The sequence below is a fragment of the Palaemon carinicauda genome, chromosome 30 (genome assembly GCF_036898095.1).
Source record: "Palaemon carinicauda isolate YSFRI2023 chromosome 30, ASM3689809v2, whole genome shotgun sequence".
In the NCBI taxonomy this organism is placed as follows: Eukaryota; Metazoa; Arthropoda; class Malacostraca; order Decapoda; family Palaemonidae; genus Palaemon; species Palaemon carinicauda.
In genome coordinates, this window is record NC_090754.1 from 59,590,392 (window position 1) to 59,616,177 (window position 25,786).

A 25,786-nucleotide genomic window follows, 5' to 3' on the forward strand; every position below is an offset into this window, starting at 1 on the left:
TTGGTAACAGCTGGAATAAAACTTCTAGAACACTTAGTATTGAGCCTCATGAGGGAGAAGGCCTGGCTATTAGAATTAACTGCCTGCCTAGTATTACGAACAGGATAGAATTGTCCAGGGAGATCTGAATGTAATGGATGGTCAGAGTTATGAAAAATCTTATGCAACATGCACAATGAACTAATTGAACGACGGTGCCAGAGATTAATATCTAGATCAGGAATAAGAAATTTAATAGACCGTAAGTTTCTGTCCAACAAATTAAGATGAGAATCAGCAGCTGAACACCAGACAGGAGAACAATACTCAAAACAGGTAGAATGAAAGAATTAAAACACTTCTTCACAATAGATTGATCACCGAAAATCTTGTAAGACTTTCTCAATAAGCTAATATATATATATATATATATATATATATATATATATATATATATATATATATATATATATATATATATATATATATATGTATATATATATATATATATATATATATATATATATATATATATATATATATATATATATATATTCAGTATATATATACATTTATATATATATATATATATATATATATATATATATATATATATATATATATATATATATGTATATATACATATATATATACATATATATATACTGTGTACATATATACAGTATATATATATATATATATATATATATATATATATATATATATATATATATATATATATATATTATTTTATTCATTTATTTATCATTCATATAAATAACAAATATTTTTTCTTCCTGCTGAGTCATCTGCAGCCATTGCCTGTCCCTCCTTGGTCCTAGCTTGGGTGGAGAGGGGATTTAGGCGCTAATCATATATATATGGTCAGTCTCTAGGGCAGTGGTTCCCAACCTGGGGGAAATTTCCCCCTGGGGAGAAATTTGAAGCTACCAGGGGGGAAATAATTACACTACCTACTAACTAAAAAAAATATCAGGTGACAAAGCTAGCCCTGATATTGATACACTGGTGCACAAGAAGCAGCCTCAACCTTCTCACTAATTCAATTTTGAAGTAGAAGAATAAACAAAAGTCCTTTTATTTTACTACTAGCCGCTCTCCATATACTGATAAACAAATAGTTACAGAGTAAAATGGATAGAGACCGGTTAGTAACAACTAACCTCATAGCTCTATGGCTATGCGGTTAGTTGTTACTAACCGCTCTCTATCCCTTTTACTATGTAACTATTTGCTTATCAGTATATTTGTATAATGGAAAAGTAAATTAGTAAGTCGTCACAGTGTGTTTCAACTACTCTTTCCCTCATACACATGACGGGGGGAATCTGGAGGGTTGCACTGGGTGCAGGGGGGAAATGACAGGAAAAAGGTTGGGACCACTGCTCTAGGGCATTGTCTTTCTTGATAGGGTAATGTCACTGTCCCTTAGCTCTGCCATTCATGAGTGACCTTTAAACAGGAAATGATCATCTAAGGAACTGACAAATTCTAGCTCTTTTGGCAAATGTTTAAAATAGAAAAATAATTATCTGGCAATTACTTCAGGAAAAAGCAATTTTAGAAAATATCAAAAAAAAAAAAAAAATGACGCATGAGTTCTAGGAGTTGCGTCCCATTTATGTAAATCCATTGCTAAGATTTATGAAATTCTATACTATTTTCCTTGTTGGGGCCCTGAGGTTTATAGCATCCTGTTTTCCAACTGGGGTTATAGCTTAGCTAATAATAATAATAATAATAATGATAATAATAATAATAATAATAATAATAATAATAATAATAATAATAATAATAATAATAATAATAATAATAATAATGTCAAGTTTGGTTTCAAATTAGAGATTCCAGTTCTATTCCAGGTAAAAGCAGTTATATTCAAAAGCTACCCACAATTGAAAGCAAAAACATATGAATGAAGAAATGAAATATTCTTGAATCGTACAAAAATCTATCTCAGTGAAGATAAAAGAAATTATTCCTATCTTTCATTCTAACGAAATCTTTCATAACTAAAATTCATTCAAACTTTTCTCACAAGTCTGCGTTCACACGGACATACATCATTCATGTAAACAATACCTTTGTAAACAAACATTAAATCACATTACAACGTCAAGGCATACCTAGGCGTGTCAATGAAGTATATTAAGCTTACGTTACCAAACGATTACGGAATGTTACGTCACAGCAAACAGGTGGTGGTGTTCCTTCGCTGATATATTGCGCTCGGAGTGAGTAACTCTTCACTCGGCTGTTGCTTACTTGCGAGTAGATCTTTTAATGGGAGAGAGAGAGAGAGAGAGAGAGAGAGAGAGAGAGAGAGAGAGAGAGAGAGAGAGAGAGAGAGAGAGAGAGAGGGGGGGGGGGGGGGTTTGCAGCTGGTCTAGTTCGCTCTCCACCAGTGGCGGATCTAGCCATCTAGGCATGGGAGGGAATGTGCCTACCCTGGTATCCACCCACTAGCCATGGGCCCACTGAGGCATCTCTATTAAAGAAATACTTTCAAATATAATATGTGTTTTCCCTCAGCTTGGAATCAACATTATATCTCTCATGATTTAGAAACGATGCGAAATTATAAAAAATTCATAATATATTATAGTGTTATCATTTATACACATATCACATTAAAATAGGTTTATTTTCACTTTTTTTTGCGTGTTTTTTTATATCTAGAAGTAGATATGGCTTCCATTAATGAGGAAGAAATACTAATGAGTATTTACGTAAGAACTATTACAAAATAAAGTTCATTACACTTGCATATATGTATGTGTATGTATACTTTCCCAAGATTGTAGCCTATATATATATATATATATATATATATATATATATATATATATATATATATATATATATATATATATATATATATATATATATATATATATATATATATATATATATATATAAAACCATGCATATATATATATATATATATATATATATATATATATATATATATATATATATATATATATATATATATTTGGGCTCAAGCTATGCCGTCCTGATGGAGGGTTCCTTCAGTAGCTTCCTAGGGTATATTTAACTACAGTGGATATTCCCAGAGAATTAAACTAAAGGTTATCACAGAATTCTAACTTCTGGTGTGAGTACCCTAAAGGTTTCCCTCTAGGATATCGTATATCAGCAGGGGACGCATGTTGTTGCATCCTCGTCCCTTTAGTACTTAGGTCCCAAGAAGACAGGTTGGTAATTCACGTACTTTATTCTGGTATATCAAATACAAGTAAGCAGACCCATGCTTCTGCTGGCGTCACAGTTCGTGGATGGCGGGCAAGACAACAACAACAACTCAAAGGTTCAACATAGTAGAATGAGAGAGTAGTGTTTCTCAATACATTACACTCCTCACAAAAAAAAAAAAAATTAAATTTGTTCAATGAGTCTCCTAGGGTTTTTACTTACTCTGGTAGATTTTCTTACAATGGCACCAGTATCACGATTACTGTTCTCTGATCCTACTACTTCTACATTGGGATTACAAATGCTACTTGAGTTCTGAATAGGGTTATTTGTTTCTTCTAATCCTTGTACATTATTGGGAGAAGAAACTACAAGAACAGAAGGAATCATTGTATCTTTTAATAGTGATGATTCATCAGTTACTCTAGTATTATACATTTTTCTCTCAAATAACTGTGATAGGTGACGCTTCCAAGTCAAAATACCATTAACATCTACAGAAACTAAATAATTCCTTTCACCCAGAACTTTGATAATCTTAGCTTCTACCCATTCTGGTCCTTTACCAAAATTCCTGGCATATACTGCATCACCAACTCTGAATTTAGACTCATGAACGTAAAACTCATCTCCTTGTTTAGGCATTATAACATCTAGTGGACCCTTAAATTTCCTTCCAAATAATAATTCAGCTGGGGAGCAGCCAGTAGAATGCTGTACTGTACGTCTATAGGTATACAAAAATGTTGTCATTCTGGTTTTTACAGGCAATTTACAATCAAACTTTTTGAAATTAGTTTTGAATATTCGGACAGCCCGTTCTGCAAGCCCATTTGTACTTGGATTATATGGTGCTCCTGAACAATGTCTAACACCATTTTTCTGAAAGAAATTCTGAGTCTCCCTAGCCATAAAACAAGTTGCGTTATCAGATACAATTGTGTCAGGAATACCATAATTAGCAAAACATGACCTTAAACATTGTATGGTATCCTCTGAAGTTATATTCTTACAAGCATAGACATCAATAAATTTAGAAAAGGAATCAATAATAATCAAATATTGCATGTTGTCAATGGGCCCACAATAATCTACATGCAAGCGGGACCAAGGTCTATCTACTGACGGCCAAGATAAAGGTGAAATGGCCTTATGTTTGAGATTTGTTATACATAATGCACCGTTAGAAGTTATTTGTTCCAAATCTTGGTCCATATTAGGCCAATATACAAAAGACCTAGCTTCGGCTTTCATGGCAACAATACCCTTGTGGCCCTCATGAAGCATTTCCATAACACGCTTTCTCAACATTTCAGGAACCAAAATACGATTCCTATACAGTAATACATTATCATGCAAAAAAAGATCATTTCTCAATTTATAGAATGGTAACATACAATTTTCCATCACATTTTCTTGGGGAACCCCCTCCTTACATAATCTCTTACTCTGCATAAAACAGTGTCTCTTTCTATACATTCTTTTACCATTGTAACATCAAAAGAATTCTTATCCAAAATATTAATCAAATTTACATATTCTCCTGGTACATGAAAATCAGTATCATCTCTCCATAATGGTAGCCTACTAAGAGCATCTGCCATTGTATTATGCACTCCCTTAATGTGCTCAATTTTAAAATCAAAACCTGATAGGAATAAAGCCCACCTTTGAATACGAGCATTAGATAATTGTGGAATACTCTTACTAGGGTTAAATAGATGAGTCAAGGGTTTATGGTCCGTCCTAATAACGAACTTCCTACCCAAAAGGAAATCAGAAAACTTCTTGACTCCAAAAATAATGGATAAAGCCTCTCTATCAATTTGAGAATAATTACACCCAGCATTATCTAGTTTTCTACTTTTGAACGAAATGGTAGAAATTTTACCCTTATATTCTTGTTTAAGAACAGCTCCCACTCCTTCAGGGCTTGCATCAACTTCTAAAATCATTGTAGCATTGGGGTTAAAATTATCCAAAATATCAGCTCTACCCAAGGCTTCCTTAATACTCTGAAAAGCTTCTTCATGAACTGCTGACCAATGAAACTCAACATTCTTTTGTGTCAAATTATATAAAGGACATAAAATAGAACTGAACTGAGGTACAAACCTATTGTAGTAAGTGCATAACCCCAAAAATGATTTCAAAGACTGGACAGACTGAGGGGTTGGAGCTTCCAAAATTGCCTCTATTTTCTTTGGGTCAGGTTTAATTCCCTCACAACTTAAAATGTATCCTAAATAAGGTACTTCCCTAGAACCGATAATACATTTATCTTTATTCAATTTAACATTTCTCAGTTGCAAAATTGATAAAACCTTACATAAACTCCTGTCATGTTCCTCTTTGGTAGCTCCGACAATCAATATGTCATCTAAAAATACATGAACACCCTCAATATTTGCCAATAATTCAGAAATAAACCTCTGAAATATACCTGGTGCTGACGACAACCCAAAAGGCAATCGGTGGAACTTATATAGTCCCAAATGAGTATTCATAATTAAATATTGTTGAGAATTTTCACTCACAGATACCTGTAAATATGCATTTTTCAAATCCAATTTTGAAATATACTGACAAGAACCTACATTTGCCAAAATATCATCCAATCTCGGTAATGGAAAGGTATTAACACTTGTTTGGGTATTGAGATACTTAAAATCTACACAAATCCTTATTTCACCATTAGGTTTCATTACAGGAACAATAGGACTGGCCCAATCTCCTGCATGCTCGACCTTGCTCACTATATTTTTACTTTCCAGTTCTTTCAAACTATTCTCAATTTTACATTTATAATGATAAGGCACAGATCTGGCTTTAAAATACTTAGGCACAGCATTTTCTTTTAACATTAATTGACATTCATAATTTGTAATGGGTGATCCTTCCACCACCTGATACTCATTGAACATTTTTACACAATCAAGCTTAAACCTAGATGCACTACTTGGAGTAATAAGAGGACCTTTAAATTTATCATCACTCACATTATCAACTTGTACCCACTGGTATTTCAATTTCTTCATCAAAGACCTTCCTGCTAAATTTAAATCATTATCTGCAACAAAAAACTTTTGTCCCTTGACCATTTGGCCTTTAAAAGAAACATCACAATTTATTTCACCATACACCTGCATTTCCGCTTTATCATAATTAGCTAAGCGTTTCCTTGTTGGTAATGGTGTTAAATTAAATTTATTAGCATCATGCCGTGAAATAGTGGATGCACCACTGCCAGTGTCTAATTCAAATTCTAGGGGAAACCCATTTAACCTTAAAATTTCTCTATATGGTTCCTCATAATCATCGACAAAGTCAATAGAATTCACATCAAAATCAAAAAGTTTAAATAAATCATAAGAATCATGAAAATTTTCATTAACAGGAATATGCTTACTAATAGACTCGTCTACATCATGCACTGTATTAACATTCCTAGATTTATTTCTAACCTTTTTTTTGGGCTCAAGCCATGGCGTCCTGATGGAAGGTTCCTTTTTGGTAGCTTCCTTGGGTATAAAACTACTAAGATATTCCCAGAGAATTTAACCACAGGTTATCACAGAATTCTAACTTCTGGAGCGAGTATCCCAAAGGTTTCCCTTTAAGACATCGTATATCAACAGGGGACGCATGTCTGAACACGCCACATAGCTATCTACACCCCGAACAGAGTTAATGCTTCAGTGTGTAAGGGTTGAGAATAGCTGGGAGCCGTTCCATAGCTAATCTCATTCGTGGCTACTACTGATACTCGAGACGTAAACAAACGGGCGCCATTGCTCAAATGACGTCACGTCCGTCTTCATCCTTTGTTTAGTAGCTTGCCCTACTTAGACGGATTTTCCCTGTGCTTCATTTATCGATTTGCATCTACGTTATGTCGTTACCTTCAGCCTCACCATCTTCTGGAAAGTTGAGTACAAGGTTCCAGTATTGTTTAGTTAAGCTCTGGCCGTAAAGTAAATATTACTTTCCGAGATAATTGCTGTTTTGTGGCAGAGCTGTGCCTCTACCGGACCCGCCATTTTATGGCGCCGTTGTTGTTATGCATGCCTTATTTAGTTAGCCACAACAACGCTTCCGGCCTTATTTACTAATCGAATACATTAGTTTATTTAGTCTTCATAGCTAGGAACTTTTATATCGTGTTTCGACGCTTTTTATCGGTCATCGATTGACCTCATACCAGTCGGCTACTATAGCCCCCAGGCCAGAGAGCCTGTATATAAGTGTTCATGCATGATTTTATTAGTGATCCTAGGCTAAGTTATGAAGATAGTGGCATTATTTTACAATACTTTCGACCGTGATGCAAATGTTTTTTCGCCTTCAGGGACCATATAGGGGATAGGTTAGTTAGTGTCTCTTTCTAACCTAACCTACTTGTAGGACCCCTATATGCTTCCTTCATCCCCTGCCTTGGCATTCCCTCTAATTAGCCTTGATTCCCTTTCTGAGTAAAGGGATCAAGTGTCTAATAGAATATTTATCGCCTCTCAGTCCTCCCTAAGGGAATGAACCCCCCTTAGGGTTGCGTCTGAGAGTGAGGTTAGGCTAGCCCTACCTCTATGGCTAGGATTAGTCTATGACTATCCTGCGATAGCGATATGTCTTCTACCTTTCCTAGTTCAGGACTTTTAGCCCTGCTCTAGGTTAGGTTAGGAAGGTTTCTCTGTTCCCTGCTGAAACTGTACCCATGCACCGTTTCAGCCGATCTGCCTTATCTTAGGTTAGGGAGTGTCCTCCCTTTCCCTAGTGGCCGCTCTGGTACAGAAACCCTTCCTTGGAAGACTTCTCTCTACTCCCTTCCCCACCTATCTCTTGTATAGCCTAGCCTATGCTTAGGTTAGTCTATACCCATCTGTCCCCTGTCCTACAACTCCTCCTTAGGGTGGAGTAGTAGGGCTACCCGAGCTTCCATGTGCAGTCCGCTCTGGTACATATACCCTTCATAGTGTCCTATGGGGTTAGTCTCTAGATGTGTTCTGCATATGGGGGTCTCCCCTCTTTGGGTGTCCCCTAGCCCTCCCTTGGGCTACCTAGCTCCCGGTCCTCAGTGACCCCTGCTCCTGGATGATAGAGCCTGCCTCTATCATGGGTACACCCTCTCAGGGGGGGGATGTCCGGAGTCCATGACTGAACTTCCTGCATCCTTTCCCCCCCTGTCTCTCTCACTATCCGGGTGCTGGTCTCTTGCCGCCTCCACTGTCGGCGATACCCGCCTCCTACCTTGGTGACTCTCCCTACCCTTGCCGCCAGCCCCCTGTGTGCCGGGGGACTGCCGACTGCCGCCGGCTCCTACCGGTGGCTCTCCTCCCTCCTAGCTTGTCGTCCGCTCGCCGGTCGGCCGCCGGAGTGCCGGCATCTACTGCCGGCAAACCGGTTCCGCTATAAACATTGTCCCAGTCACCAAACCGGCATCCTCCGACTGCCGGAACCGCCGCTCCCCTGCCGGCGTGCCGCCGTTGTACCGGCGGCCGCCACCCTGGTATATCCTTGACTTAAACATTGTCTGTCTTAATGCCAGAAACTCTGCCGGAGCGACCTCCGGCATGCCGGCGGCTTGCCGGAAACCCCCGGAGGCGTCAAGAATGCTTGCACCCCCTTCTTCTAGCTATCATATGATACTGATAGCCCTATACCGCAAACAGATAGGCTGTTTCCACTATTAAGATCAATACCTTGGTACTGTTCTGTTAGTGATCATGCTGTCTCTTTGCATTCTTCTAAATTCCAGCATGCTGCGTGCATCTTAGCACGGCTGGTTGCCGGAAGCAGTTACCTTAAAAGGAGGCCTTCTAGCCCCTAGCTTGGGACCGAATGATCTCGGTCCCAATCTTACCCTTGGTTTTTCCACGGAATTCCATTGCCCTATGGAACTCTAAGGAATTCTATCCGGTGCCTTCGGTCTCTCGGATTATCCAAGGACAAAGCTTACGGTAACCAGCCGGGCGAGATGCATGGAGTATGTTCTCCTTTACTATTTCAATCTCTATGCATCACACCCTTCATTAAGTTAAAATTAATAATTAATATTAACTTAGTTTAAGAGCCATTCTTATGACTCCCCCATACTCATTTTCTCTTTCTTCCACAGGAGGAGCAGATGAAGTGTGACTTCGCCTTCTGCGCTGTGAAACGCCCGCAGTTTTACGGGCATACGGCTTGCAGGACTCACGCCCCTTGTGCCGACAAGAAAGGGGATCTGAAGTTTTGGAATCCACTGAACTGTACGGTCTGCCAGGCTCACCTAGTTGACGCCTTCCATAACCCTCCCTCAGCGGAGGTCAGAGACATTTCTCGTGAAAAGCTACGCAAGTGGGTGCGTGGCTTCCAGAAAAATTCTACCGGACCCTACCTGGCCACCGAAGAATTGAGGTCACTCCTGTTCCCTAAGGCCTCCCCTGATTCAATGGTACCCAAAGACGTGATTCCCACTGTCCAAATTACAGTGGAACCTGATGTTGTCATGGCTCAGTCCATGCACCAGTGCCGCCTGGATTCCGAAGATGACGAACAGATGTCGGATGTCTCGGAAGACACGGAGAAGACGCTTATGGCTCAAGGAGCCGAAGATGAAGAAGACAAGGTGGAATACGCCGAGTCGGAGCAAGAGGTCGCTCCTTCCATCCCCGCTCCTACTCCTACACCGACGGAAGTGTCTATTCCGTCTACCTCCTCGACCCCGGATCCCTCTTCTTCCACTCAAGAAATGATCCGACTGATTAGAGCCGTCATGGACGACAGGTTGAAGGAGAATCAGGAGTTCATCAGGTCCATGATGGGATCCAGAGAACCGAAGAGGATTTCGGTTAAGGATCTCCCCGCTTGCTCACATGCCAACCCGTGGAGGTATACTGAGCATATGGTTATCGCGACCGGCAGGATCTTCGTCAGTGATAAGATCGGCACGGTCCCCTTGGAAGACGTGGAGTTCTTCCCAAACTTTGAGGCCTACCCGGACTGTTATGTCCGTCTGCGTTCTGAACCTGCCTCGAAGGAAGAGACCGAACCGAAGGAAGAGATAGTGTTCGATCTCGCAAAGGCCCAGGCTATGCTAGCCACCACATTCAAGAGTAGAGGCTTTACCTGCTCTAAGCTTCCGGCCCTGAGCAAGAAGCACCCTACTTATGTCGCACCTGAAAGTGCGGTTCTTCCATTCCTGGAAAAGGCCTTAACTGCGTGCCTTAAAGCTGCGGATGAAGGGAAAGCCTGCCCTGCACTGGAGGAGTGCAGACCCTTCTCCATAGTAACTCCCCCTGACGCTCGACACTGGAAGGATGTCCAGCATACTTTCGTCGTGGGAAAGCTAGATCCTGACGTCGCCGGACGTCAGTTTAATGAAGACCTCCCTAAGCTCAACGATCACCTCCTTCGTCGGGAACAAGATACGAAGGAGAGGCTCGCAGCATCCTTATCTCATCAAGTCCAACTTGAAATTATGGCCTGTGACACCAGAGTACCAGACCACTACATGGTACTCTCCAAATCCCACATGATGACCGTGATGAAGGACTTGTACCACTTCATAAAGGCTCGGAGAGCCTGTCGTGAATTCGTGTTTGCAGGTGCCACCGTGAAACACGAACCCCGGAGGCTGATTTCCTCCAACATCTGGGGTAAACACCTCTTTCCTTCTGACCTTGTGAAGGAAATCACCGACAGAGCCGCCACGGAGAATAGGAACCTTCTCCACAAGTGGGGCATGTCCAGGAAAAGGAAACCCTCTCAGGACGACGGACCTCAACCTAAGAGGAAATCCCAAAAACAGAAACCCCAGCAACGTCAACAAAGACGTCAGTTTCCGGGACCCGCTGCCTCCCAAGTGGTTGCCCAGCCACAACAGACCTTTCAATTGGTCCCCCAACCGGTGTTGTCACAGTCACTGGTCTTCACCCCTGCTTTCGAGCAACAGTCAACTACCTTTCGTGCCAAAGGTAGAGGCTCATACAGAGGTGCAAGCAAAGACGCCTCTCGCCGTCCCTCCAGAGGCAGAGGAGGAAAGGGAGCTAGCGGCCGAGGCAGCAAGCCCTCGGGACACCAGAAGCAATGAAGTGCTTCCGGTGGGAGGAAGACTCCGCCAATTCCAGGATCGTTGGACCTTCGATCCCTGGGCACACAGCATCGTCAAGAAGGGTCTAGGCTGGAGTTGGACTCAACCACCCCCAATCTTCCAGCAATTCTTCCAACAATCAAACCCTCTTCTGGAAGAATATGTCCTAGATCTCTTGAACAAGAAGGTGATAAGGAAGGTAAAGTCCACCAGGTTCCAAGGGAGACTGTTTTGTGTCCCCAAGAAAGACTCAGACAAACTCAGAGTCATTCTGGACTTATCCCCCCTCAACAAGTTCATAGCGAACGACAAGTTCAAGATGCTGACTCTTCAACAGATAAGGACCCTTCTGCCTCGAGGTTCCTACACGGTCTCCATAGACCTGGCGGATGCCTACTGGCACGTTCCAATGAACCATCACGCTTCCTCCTACCTAGGATTTCGACTCCAAAGGAAAAGCTACGCCTTCCGGGCCATGCCCTTCGGCCTCAACGTGGCCCCTCGGATCTTCACAAAACTGGCGGATGCCATAGTACAACAACTCCGCCTATGAAACGTCCAGGTGATGGCCTACCTCGACGACTGGCTAGTCTGGGCTCCATCGCCCGAAGATTGTGTAAAATCTTGCAACGAAGTCACCCAGTACCTAGAACACCTGGGATTCAAGATCAACGAGAAAAAATCTCGCCTCTCTCCAGCTCAGAAGTTCCAGTGGTTGGGAATCCACTGGAACCTTCAGTCACACCGCCTTTCCATCCCCCAGAAGAAAAGGAAGGAAATAGCAGGGTCTGTCAAGCGACTGCTGAAATCCAAACGCATTTCAAGACGCCAGCAGGAACGAGTTCTAGGCTCTCTACAGTTCGCCTCAGTGACAAACCCAGTGCTTCGCGCACAGCTAAAGGATGCCGCGGGAGTCTGGAGACGTTCGGCATCCATCGCTCGAAGAGACCTCAAGAGACGGCTTCCAAACAGACTGCGACTTCTCCTAAAGCCGTGGTCAGAAGAAAAGGCCCTGAAAAGGTCCATTCCTCTCCAACACCCTCCTCCATCACTCAACATCCACACGGACGCTTCGCTGGAGGGTTGGGGAGGTCACTCCCACCAAAAACAGGCTCAAGGCACCTGGTCTCCCCTGTTCAAGACGTTCCACATAAACATCTTGGAGGCCATGGCGGTCCTTCTAACCCTGAAGAAGTTATCCCCGCCGCCCTCGATCCACATCCGTCTAACCCTAGACAACTCGGTGGTAGTTCGTTGTCTCAATCGCCAAGGCTCAAGATCGCCCCAGATAAATCAGGTGCTTCTCCCAATCTTCCGTCTGGCAGAGAAGAAGAAGTGGCACCTGTCTGCAGTTCACCTACAAGGATTCCGCAACGTGACAGCGGATGCTCTATCTCGGACAAACCCGATAGAGTCGGAATGGTCTCTAGACGCAAGATCGTTCTCCTTCATCTCTCACCAAGTCCCAGAACTTCAGATAGATCTCTTTGCAACGAGCGACAACAATCAACTTCCTCGGTATGTGGCCCCGTACGAGGACCCCAAAGCAGAAGCAGTGGATGCCATGTCACTGGATTGGAACAGATGGTCCAAGATCTACCTGTTCCCCCCCCCCCACCAACCTTCTGTTGAAAGTCCTCTCCAAACTGAGAACCTTCAAAGGGACAGCGGCCCTAGTGGCTCCCAAGTGGCCTCGGAGCAACTGGTACCCCCTGGTCCTGGAGCTGCAGCCCAAGCTGATCCCTCTCCCGGGCCCAGTTCTCTCTCAACAAGTACAGAAGTCGACTGTCTTCGCTTCATCATCGAAAATCAAGGACCTTCATCTCATGATTTTCTCTCCCTAGCCGCAAAGAAGAGGTTTGGGATCTCGAAGAAAAGTCTGGACTTCCTAGAGGAATACAAGACCGAATCCACAAGACGGTAATATGAATCATCCTGGAGGAAATGGGTCTCCGTCAAGACAAAAAATCCTAAAGAAATCACGATTGATTTCTGCATGTCCTTCTTTATTCACCTTCATGGACAGGGATTAGCAGCCAATACGATATCAACCTGCAAGTCGGCCTTGACCAGACCAATTCTATATGCTTTCCAAATTGATCTGTCCAGCGACATCTTCAACAAACTACCGAAAGCATTTGCTCGCCTACACCCAGCACCCCCACCGAAACCGATCTCCTGGTCACTAGACAAGGTGCTCCATTTCGCCTCCAACTTGGACAATGATTCATGCCCTCTCAAGGATCTGACTCAGAAAGTTATATTTCTCTTTGCTCTCGCTTCAGGAGCTCGAGTCAGCGAAATAGTGGCATTATCAAGAGAAGAGGGACACATCCTGTTTACCGATACAGGAGAAGTTACCCTCTCCCCTGATCCGACATTTCTCGCCAAAAATGAATTACCCACCAAAAGATGGAGCCCTTGGAGAATATGCCCCCTGAAGGAGGATGCCTCTCTATGTCCAGTAGAGAGCCTCAAGGTCTATCTTCGCAGAACTTCAAACTTTGGTGGAGGCCAACTCTTCAAAGGAGAAACATCGGGCAGCGACCTGTCACTGAAACAATTAAGAGCGAAAATCACCTACTTCATTCGCAGAGCGGATCCTAACAGTACACCCGCTGGTCATGATCCTAGAAAAGTGGCATCATCTCTGAATTTCTTTCAGAGCATGGACTTTGAAAGCCTTAAAAACTTCACGGGTTGGAAGTCCTCGCGAGTTTTCTTTAAACATTATGCGAAACAAGTGCACGAAGTCAAACATTTTGTGGTAGCCGCAGGTAGTGTTATGAAACCTGCACCTAACTCTGCGTAGAACAGTGAGTTACTTGGGACTCTAACTCTTCGGGTGCCTATGTTGACCCTCGAGCGATTCATAGTGATGTCGAAAACACTTAGTGCTTTTATAACTGTTCTTATCCCAGGTGAAATGTCATAGTTGTCACACAAGTGCCGCATGCCCTGAGCATGATGTGTCTTATCAAAGACTTGCGTTCCTCGAGAAAGAGTGCCTACTAATAAACTTGAAATTCCTTTTCAGATTCAAGAGCAAGTCTTTATTACTATGTACATTATAATTACTGTAAAAAGAATTTTACTTTCTGCTGTAAATTATTTAATTTCTGCATTTGTGAAATAAAATTTCTATTTTATTACCTGTGCGTCTCAATCAGCTCCTACTTACTATGAAATACATGCCTGTCATAGTTTTATTATTCCCCCCTTTTCCTTATGGTTATGAAGAAATTAAGATGCTAACTCTTAATTTATATTCACTCTGATTATGTAAGGTTCCAACACGAATACTTACTTTTAATACCCGGGAGATGAACCATCATTCTCAATACACAGTGCCCAACCACCACTGGTCTAATTTTCAGAATGTTCCTACACAAATACCAAACATTCGGCTTCATCTCCAAGTTCTTCAAGTTCTTCTATCAGGATGAATAGCCCTTCAATACCACTTTGACGTCGGCATGGCCCATGGGAACTTCACTGCCAAGGGGGGCAGGATGCTTCTTCCCTATGGTTCTTTATCAAAGATTAATATGCTGTTTTGTCAATGCCTTGGCACTTACTATTAGGGGAAAATCTACCACGATACATTGATTCTCTGGTATTCTTCCATCAGGACACCATGGCTTGAGCCCAAAAAACGGATTTTGAGCGAAGCGAAAAATCTATTTTTGGGTGAGATAGCCATGGTGTCCTGATGGACCCTCCCTGCTACTTCGTCCAGTTTTAGATCCCACCCTGTTCTACTGTATCATGGTGATGGGCAAGCAACTGGCTTCAGGATGAAGACGGACGTGACGTCATTTGAGCAATGGCGCCCGTTTGTTTACGTCTCGAGTATCAGTAGTAGCCACGAATGAGATTAGCTATGGAACGGCTCCCAGCTATTCTCAACCCTTACACACCGAAGCATTAACTCTGTTCGGGGTGTAGATAGCTATGTGGCGCGTTCAGACATGCGTCCCCTGTTGATATACGATGTCTTAAAGGGAAACCTTTGGGATACTCGCTCCAGAAGTTAGAATTCTGTGATAACCTGTGGTTAAATTCTCTGGGAATATCTTAGTAGTTTTATACCTAAGGAAGCTACCAAAAAGGAACCTTCCATCAGGACGCCATGGCTATCTCACCCAAAAATAGATTTTTCGCTTCGCTCAAAATCCGTTTATTGGAACACACTGTACTCACATGGCCTTCCTTGCCACAGTAATAACATTTAGCATTCTTAAATTTACAATTATTAGCTAAATGGTAATCACGCCCACAATGAATGCATTTACCTTGAGCTTTACCATAATCACTTTTACCTCTCCCTTTAGAGTCTGCACTAGAATTAGGCCTAGGCCTAGTTACTTTATGCCTAACCTTGTTAACGGTACCTGATGGCCTATTATCTGTAAAAGAACTTGAAGTAGGACTACACTCGGTAACATAGGCAGTTTCTAAATTGGTAAACTTGGCAAGTAAATCACGAGAGGAGATGGATTTAAACTCAAAAGGATCAGCTAATAAAACCTTAAAACTTCATTATCAATACCAACCAAGAACTGTTCCTTCAACCTTCGGTCAAACTCATTATTAAATTCACACTGTTGAGCTAATAATTTAAGTTCTGCATAATATTCCTTCACTGACTCGCTATTTTTCTTCTTCCTCTGTAGGAAATCACATAATGCTCTATGATAACTTGGTTTCGTTATGAAATGAGACTTAAGTTGATTTACTAGGTCATCAAAAGGAACTGCAGACGGCAATTTCGGTGCTGTTAACTTACAGATCGTAGAAAAAGTCTCTACTCTCACTGAAGAAACCAACAAAGCCCTTTTTGCTGTCGCCTCGGTTACTTCGTTTACTTCACAATTCATGGAAAATAGATCCAGCAAACAAGATAATTCCAACTTATCTGGATTGAATTCGGGAATTGCCGGTCTCCTTGCTGCTGCCATCCTTCCTGGCTGGGTATGGAACTTCGGTAAATCGGTAGTCCCCAACAATTACAGCTGAACTCAGGCTACTCACTGGAGTCTGGACGTTGGCCAGGCCTAAACTGGGTGTGCTAGGCTAGATACGCCGACTGTCGTTGGTACACTAACTCTGCTTCCATATGACATACCTCTTTGTACACTGGGTTCTTTCTCATCGCCACTGTTGCATCCTCGTCCCTTTAGTACTTAGGTCCCAAGAAGACAGGTTGGTAATTCACGTACTTTATTCTGGTATATCAAATACAAGTAAGCAGACCCATGCTTCTGCTGGCGTCACAGTTCGTGGATGGCGGGGAAGACAACAACAACAACTCAAAGGTTCAACATAGTAGAATGAGAGAGTAGTGTTTCTCAATACATTACACATGTATAACACGCCACATAGCTATCTGTACCCCACATAGAGTTAACGCTTCGATATGGGAAGGAGGCTGACTAACTGCGGAGCCGTTCCAAAGTTACTCTCATTCATGGCTACTTTTGGTACTCGAGACGTAAACAAACGGGGGCCATTGCTAAATGACGTCACGTCCGTCTTCATCCTTTCGTCTGTAGCTCATACGCTAAGTCGGATTTTTCCCAAGTGCTTTCCTTATCTGCTCACATCGCCGTTATGTCTCAGCCTTCAGCCTCGCCTTCTTCTGGAAACTTGAGTACCAGGTCCTAGTATTGTTTAAATAAGCTCTGGCCGTAAAGTAACTTCTACTTTTCGTAAAATATTGTGTTTTGTGGCAGAGCCGTAAATGGCGCGTCCGGTATCGGCACGATACCGGACGCGCCATTTACGGTGCCGCTGTTCATGTCGCATGCTTTATTTAGTTAGCCAGAACAGCCTTCTCCAGTCCTTTAACTAATTAATATTATTAGTTACAGTGAACCCTCGTTTATCGCGGTAGATAGGTTCCAGACCCGACCGCGATAGGTGAAAATCCGCGAAGTAGTGACACCATATTTACCTATTTATTTAACATGTATATTCAGACTTTTAAAACCTTCCCTTGTACGTAGTACTGTTAACAAACTACCCTTTAATGTACAGAACACTTAATGCATGTACTACAGTACCCTAAACTAAAACAGGCACAAATATTAAAGGCGACTTTATATCATGCGTTTCCTAAGCACGCCAAAAAGCCGAATAAAAAATGGCAACCAATGTTTTGTTTACGTTTATCTCTGATCATAATGAAGAAACAAACGCATTTACACATCTGTGTATAGGTTAGTTTTTGCATCAATTATATTGATTATTCAGTTCAGTATGTTGATTTTGTTATTACCAATGTTTTACTTAATTTTTCTTAGGACTTCCAAATGAAATGTTTTTCTTTATGACGCCGCCTGAAACGACGGCGTCATAAAGTACGCTCAGTAAACAAAAGAAGGCATTTAACGCGCATGATGAAAGTGATAAATAATGATATTACAGTAAAAGCTTTTAGAAAATATGTTATTACAAATATTATTTACCGTATCTATATAAAATCATACATACGTAGCAAAGCAGGAAAACAATTTACGAGAGAGAGAGAGAGAGAGAGAGAGAGAGAGAGAGAGAGAGAGAGAGAGAGAGAGAGAGAGAGAGAGAGAGAGAGAGAGAGAGAGAGAGTTGTTTTACATACGTAAATGTAAATTTAAAAAAAAAATAGCCCCATTTCATATAAAATAGATTACAAATATTTTACTTTATCATATTACAGTAGTCTGTATAATACTGTAAAGTTCAGTACAGTATGTTGTTGTTATAGTCGTGGCGATGAAATTCTCACGAAACAAAAACATGGCATTCGATTACAACAGCTGATTCATCTCTCTCTCTCTCTCTCTCTCTCTCTCTCTCTCTCTCTCTCTCTCTCTCTCTCTCTCTCTCTCTCTCTCTTAGTGTTATACAATACTTACATATAGATGAAGAAACTAAAATTAGTTTTCTTAGTGTCAATTAAATACGAAACGAAAAAATTATGCCGAGTTTACATCCATTTCATTCGTTGCTAAAAATACAGCATCCGATTTCATCAGCAAACCACTATTTTTTGGGAAACATCATTTTATTCTAGAAAATTGCTACTCTTTAAATAGTTAATTGCACATTAAGAAAGCGTGTACTTTTGTTTTTAAATTTCGGGTGTGTTTTAAAAATCGAGTATTGTTGACTTCTTTTTGTTTTACTTTTGGCTGTGATTAGATCAGCTGACATCTAGCTGCCGCTCTTGAGAGTGTACGAATACACTAACAAAGTATCGTTTATACCATTTCTTAACTTATTCAAACCGTCTACAGTATACAGTTGATATTACATAAGCACCAATGTGTTATAACCTATCAAATTTTTTTGTTTATTACATTTAAACCCCTCTCTCTCTCTCTCTCTCTCTCTCTCTCTCTCTCTCTCTCTCTGTGGGCTACTTTTCACTACCTCCCATTCCTTACCTCTCTCTATCTCTCTAACAAATGATATCTTTGTTGCTTCTCAAAGTTTCATTTATATTGAAAATCAATCATGATTCAATTTTCCTTACTTTCTCCAATCTCGCACCATCGGTCACATCGCGGTATTTTCAAAATTTCCAGAAAATCCGCGATATATGTATATACATGGGTTATGAAAAAAATCCGCGAAGTAGTGAATCCGCGATGGTCGAACCGCGAAGTAGCGAGGGCTCACTGTATATAGTCTTCATAGCTAGTTAGTAATTATATCGTGTATTAGCGCTCGATAGACAACGGTCGTTGACCGACCCCATACTAGATTGCTAGCCTAGCCTCTAGGTTTGACAGCCTAGTGCTCATATTACTGCATGATATATATAAGTGTTTCTAAGTTAAGTTATGAAGATTTAGGCATTTTCAAACATACTCGTTACTGTGATGTAAGTGATTTCGCCTTCGGGGACCATACAAGGGACTGTGTTGGTTCGTGTACCAACCCCCCCCCCCTCTCAATCCTAATGTAGGAACCCTTGTATGCTTCCTATTCCCCTTACCTACGGGTAATTCCCTCTGGGTAACCTTGCTTCTCCCTTATTCTATATTGGGGAGAATCTTGACTTCACCCAGAGTTTTTATCGCTTCTCAGCCTACCCCAAGAGAATGAACCCCCCTTAGGGTCGTGCTTGAGACCTTAGGAAGGGCTGTGCCCTTCCCCAGTTGCACATGGTTGGGTTACTCCTTCCTCCCTGCAACTAGCGATGTGTCTTTCCATCCCTTTGGTGTAGGCCTGCCTACACACCCCTGTCCTTGGTCCTACAACTCCTCCCTTGGGTGGAGTGGTAGGGCTAGCCTTCTTCTTCTGCTGAGCTGGCCGCCCTGGTACACTTACCCTTCATAGCGTTCTATAAGGGTGGTTGCTGGCGGCGGTCCTGCCGACGGAAGATTCCCCCTCTTTGAGTGCTCTCTATCCCTCCCTTGGGTTACCTCAGGCTCCCGGCCGTCTGCCGGCCCACTGCCGCCGGATGATAGGAGTACCTACTCCTATCATGAGGGCACTCCTTCCGGAGGGATGCCGGCAGGGTATAGGATATTACCCCTCCTTTCCCTCCTTACCTTTCTCTCTCTCTATTATGGTGCCGGTCCCTTGACGCCTCTACTGCCGGCAACAGCCGCCACTACCTCAGGTGACCTCTATTCATAAGATACCTCCCCTCTAGGACGTCAGCCTACCGCCTGCCGGAGGCTGACGCCTTCCATCGACATACCACCGACGTCCCACCCCTTATATTTCCCCTGGTTTACCTAGCGACAGCTGGCCGACTGTCGGAGACTGCCGCCCCCCCCCCCCCTACCTGCGGGTATTGATTGCCGGCATTCTAGGTATATATATATATATATATATATATATATATATATATATATATATATATATATATATATATATATATATATATATATATATATATATATATCTTATGAGTTGAACTAAGGTTCACCATGCCGTCAGCCGCCGGCTGCCGGAGCTCTCCGCCAACTGCCGGAGCTCTCCGCCGGCTGCCGGAGCTCTCCGCCGGCTGCCGGAGCTCGCCGCCCCTGCCGGCGATCCACCGCTGTGCTGGCGGTCGCCTCTGTGGTGTTGTCCATCTCGGTTGCTCAGTGTGTCCTTCTTGATGTTTCCACCCTGCAGGACCGGTCAGCCGGCGCCCCCTAATGAGGCGCTAAGGGACATGCACCCCTTCCTCGGCTGCCGGCAGTCAATCTGATGCAGCCAGATAGCCTGGCCACCTCCATATAGGTATTGTTATACCAGCTGATATAGTGGCTCAGGTGTATGGTTGCACATTACAACATTTCCAGCATACTCTGTGCATCTCAGTGCAGTCGCTTGCCGGAACCTACATATGACTAAGGGGTTTATCCTATTTTCCCCTCTCCCTCACTAGGCTCTGAGCGGTCTCAGATCCTTTTACATTCTGCGGACAATTCCTCTATTAAGGAGGCCTAGCTTGGCTCATCCATACGGATTTTCCCTCCTTTGGAACCCTCGGGTCCTAAGGAATTGTCTACAGATAAGGTTAAGGTGACCGGCTGGGCGGGATCCACAAGTATGTGTCTATCTACTTCCCTTCCTGCTCATCTATCCTGAGCATATAATTAATATGCTCGTTATAGATTAAGTTATTTTTAAGTCTAGAGTAACGTAAGTCATTCTTATGCCTTCCATGTACTCATGATCTCTTTCTTTTACAGGAGGAGTATATGAAGTGTGAGAGCAACTTCTGTGGAGTTAAACGCCCGGACTTCTACGGGCACAAGGCGTGCCGGACCCACGCCCCCTGCGCCGCCAAGAGAGGCTACCTTAAATACTGGGATCCGCAGAACTGTTCAGTCTGCAAGAGTCTCATCGATGACGCATACAATAATCCTCCTACCACGGAGGTAAGGGACACTGCTAGAGAGAAGCTGCGCGCATGGGTGCGAGGCTTCCAAAAGAACGCCTCTGGACCTTATCTTCCAAATGAAGATATGAGGGCCTTGCTTTTCCCGAAAGCATCCAAGGACTCGGTGATCCCTCGAGAGCAGATTCCCACCGTCCAACTGGTGGTCAAACCTGACATCGTCATGGCACAGTCAATGTGTACGTGCCATATCGATTCCGACGACGTGGAACGTATGTCGGAGGTGTCAGAAGGTACGGAGAAGACCCTCATGGGCGAAGAGCTCGACTATGAGGAAGATAAGGTGGAATATCCTGATTCGGAGAACGAGGTCGCTCCAGCTCCCCAGTAGCCCCAGTGACATCCGAGGATCCTGTTCCTTCGACTTCCGCTATCCCAGATCCACTTCCATTGGCCACTCAAGAGGTCTTCAGGATGTTAGAAGCCCTTATGGACAAGAAGCGGTGAGAGACTCAGGAACAATTCCGGACGACTCTCGTCGGCTTCAAACAACCGAAAAAGATTCCGGTTAAGGACCTCCCCCACTGCTCGGAAGCTAACCCTTGGAGATACGCCGAGCACATGCCAATCACAACTGGCAAAATCTTCATTAGTGAAAGTGTCAGCTCTATTTTTCTGGAAGAAGTGGAGTTCTTCCCGAACTTCGAGGATTATCCGGACTGTTACGTCCGACTCAGGTTCGAACCAGCCTCAAAAGAAGAGACCGAACCTAAGGAGGTGATAGTGTTTGATCTTGCAAAGGCCCAAGCTATGCTAGCTCATGCAGTGAAGAGTCGGGCTTCCACCAACTCCAAGATGCCAGCACTGAGCAAAAAGCATCCAACCTTTGTTGCTCCAGCTACTGCGACCTTCCCCTTCGTTGAAAAGGCCTTCCAAGCGGTTATGAAGGCTGTGGAGGAAGGGAAACCTTGCCCTGCATTGGAGGAGTGCAAACCCTTCTCCCTCACTCTTACCCCCGATGACAGGTATTGGAAAGACATCCAGCTTACCTTTACGGTCGGGAAACTAGAACCTGATGTGGCTGGTGTGACGGTCTGAACGATCCCCTGGTCTCAGAATTCTCCTTGACATTGTATAATGGTTCTTTTCCGCCATTAGCTCACTTTGCTCGCATGAAAATAAAACATCAAGCTCGTATTTACTGGCAAGCGGTAATGTTGAGCTGCGCACGCTAACATTACAGGAAAATAAAACATCAACTTCGTATGCACTGGCAAACGGTAATGTTCGCGCATGCGCAGACTATCAAGGAGAATTCTGAGACAGGGGGATCGTTCAGACCGTCACACCGGTCGTCAGTTCAACGAGGACCTCCCACGACTGAACGATCATCTCCTTCGTAGGGAACAGGATACCAAGGAGAGACTCACTGCTTCACTGTCACATCAGGTACAGCTAGAACTCATGGCCGGGGACACCAGAGTCCCAGACTTTTACATGGTCCTTGCAAAGTCACACCTGGCAACTGTGACCAAGGAATTGTACAGCTTCGCTAGGGCTCGTAGAGAGTGTAGAGAATTCGTGCTTGCCAATGCAACGGTGAAACACGTACCCCGGAGACTGATTTCCTCCAACATCTGGGGCAAACATCTATTCCCATCCGCCTTGGTGAAAGAGATAGTGGACAAAGCTGTCACGGAGAATCGGAACCTTCTCCACAAGTGAGGCATGTCCCGAAAGAGGAAGTCCTCTCAGGACAATGGCCCTCAGCCTAAGAGGAAATCCTCGAAGCCTAGGCTCCAGCACTGTCAACCAAGACGTCAGTTTCCAGGTCCCGCTACTCCCCAAGTGGCTGCACAGCCACAGCAGACCTTCCAACTGGTCCCCCAACCGGTGGTGTCGCAGTCACCGGTCTTCACCCCTGCCTGTGAGCAGCATTCCACTACCTTTCGTCCCAGAGGTAGAGGCTCAGGCAGAGGCTCCGGCAGAGATTCTTCTCGCCGTCCCTCCAGAGGCAGAGGAGGAAGGGGAGCTAGCGACCGAGGTGGCAAACCCTCGGGACACCAGAAGCAATGAAGTGCTTCCGGTGGGAGGAAGACTCCACCAATTCCAGGATCATTGGACCTTCGATCCTTGCGCACACAGCATCGCCAAGAAAGGACTGGGCTGGAGCTGGACTCAACCACCCCCATCCTTCCAGCAATTCTTCCAACAGTCAACCCCCCTCCTGGAAGAATATGTCCTGGAGCTCTTGAACAAGAAGGTGATCAAGAGAGTAAAGTCAACCAGGTTCCAAGGGAGACTCTTTTGTGTTCCCAAGAAAGATTCAGACAAACTCAGAGTCATTCTAGACTTGTCCCCTTTCTACAAGTTCATTGCGAACAACAAATTCAAAATGCTGACTCTTCAACAAATAAGGACTCTTCTGCCTCACAGGGCCTACACGGTCTCCATAGACCTGGCGGATGCCTACTGGCACATTCTAATGAATCACTACACTTCCTCCTACCTAGGATTTCGACTCCAAAGGAAAAGTTACGCCTTCAGGGCCATGCCCTTCGGGCTCAACGTGGCTCCATGAATCTTCACCAAGCTGGCAGACGCAATCGTCCAACAACTACGTCTTCAGGGCGTCCAAGTGATGGCCTACCTAGACGACTGGCTAGTCTGGTCGACATCGCCCGAAGATTGTCTGAGAGCCTGCAACAAAGTCACCCAGTTCCTAGAGCATCTGGGTTTCAAGATAAACGCCGAGAAATCTCGCCTCTCTCTAGCTCAGAAGTTCCAATGGTTGGGAATCCATTGGGACCTTCAGTCACACCGCCTTTCCATTCCACCGAAGAAAAGGAAGGAAATAGCAGGGTCTGTCAGAAGGCTTCTAAAATCCAAACGGATCTCAAGACGCCAACAGGAACCAGTTCTCGGCTCTCTACAGTTCGCCTCAGTGACAAACCCAGTGCTTCGTGCACAGCGGGAGTCTGGAGACGATTCGCATCCATCGCTCAAAGAGACCTCAAGAGACGGCTTCCGAACAGACTTCGCTCACTTTTAAAGCCTTGGTCAGAAGCAAAGGCCCTGAAAAGGTCCATCCCTCTTCAACACCCGCCTCCATCGATCAACATCCACACGGACGCTTCTCTGGAGGGTTGGGGAGGTCACTCCCACCAACAGCAGGTTCAAGGAACATGGTCTCCCCTATTCAAGACGTTTCACATCAACATCTTGGAGGCCATGGCGGTTCTTCTCACCCTGAAGAAACTCTCCCCGCCTCCCTCGATCCACATCCATCTGACTCTGGACAACTCGGTGGTAATCAGATGTCTCAATCGTCAGGGCTCCAGATCGCCCCAGATAAATCAGGTGCTTCTCCCTATCTTCCATTTGGCAGAAAGGAAGAAATGGCACCTGTCTGCAGTTCACCTACAAGGATTTCGCAACGTGACAGTGGATGCTCTATCAAGGACAAGCCAAATAGAGTCGGAATGGTCTCTAGACGCAAGATCATTCTCCTTCATCTCTCGCCAAGTCCCGGAACTTCAGATCGATCTCTTCGCAACGAGCGACAACAATCAACTTCCTCGATATGTGGCCGCGTACGAGGACCCCAAGGCAGAAGCGGTGGACGCCATGTCCCTGGATTAGAACAGATGGTCCAAGATCTACCTGTTCCCCCCACCCAACCTTCTGCTGAAAGTCCTATCCAAACTAAGAACCTTCAAAGGGATAGTGGCCCTAGTGGCTCCTAAGTGGCCCCGGAGCAATTGGTATCCCCTGGTTCTGGAGCTGCAGCCCACCCTGATCCCCCTACCGGGCCCAGTCCTCTCTCAACAAGTACAGAAGTCGACTGTCTTCGCTTCTTCACTGAAAGTCAGGGACCTTCATCTCATGATTTTCTCTCCTTAGCCGTAAAGAAAAGGTTTGGGATCTCGAAGAAAAGCTTAGACTTTCTCGAGGAGTACAAGACAGAGTCTACCAGAAGGCAGTACGAATCTTCCTGGAAAAAGTGGGTTTCCTTCGTCAAGGCAAAAAATCCTACAGAGATCACCATTGATTTTTGCATGTCCTTCTTCATTCAGCTTCATGGACAAGGCTTAGCGGCCAACACGATTTCCACTTGTAAATTGGCCTTGACTAGACCACTCCCATACGCCTTCCAGATTGATCTGTCCAGTGACATCTTCAATAAACTGCCAAAGGCATGCGCTAAACTACGCCCAGCACCTCCACCAAAACCTATCTCCTGGTCCCTGGACAAGGTGCTCCATTTTGCTTCTAGCCTGGACAACAATTTGTGCCCTCTGAAAGACCTGACTCAAAAAGTTATCTTCCTTTTTGCTCTCGCCTCGGGAGCCCGAGTCAGTGAAATAGTGGCATTATCAAGAGAAGAGGGTCATATCCTATTCACCGATACGGGAGATCTTACCCTCTTCCCTGACCCAACGTTTCTCGCCAAGAATGAACTACCCACCAAGAGATGGGGCCCCTGGAGAATCTGCCCCCTGAAGGAAGATGTCTCTCTATGCCCAGTGGAGAGTCTTAAGGTCTATCTTCGATGAACTTCAGACTTCGGTGGAAGACAACTCTTCAAAGGAGAAACCTCGGGTAGCGACCTGTCACTGAAACAACTAAGAGCGAAATCACCTACTTCATTCGCAGAGCGGATCCTGACAGTA

General features: G+C 44.0%; 1 protein-coding gene across 1 annotated transcript in view; it reads right to left on the bottom strand.

The window, feature by feature from the left end:
• Window positions 1-2,257, bottom strand: part of LOC137623197 (facilitated trehalose transporter Tret1-like) — a 22,422-nt gene extending 20,165 nt beyond the window's left edge. The window contains exon 1 of the mRNA XM_068353901.1: window positions 2,159-2,257. The gene's annotated coding sequence lies outside the window, so the exon portion shown is untranslated. The remainder of the gene's footprint in view (window positions 1-2,158) is intronic.
• Window positions 2,258-25,786: the final 23,529 nt, after the last annotated feature.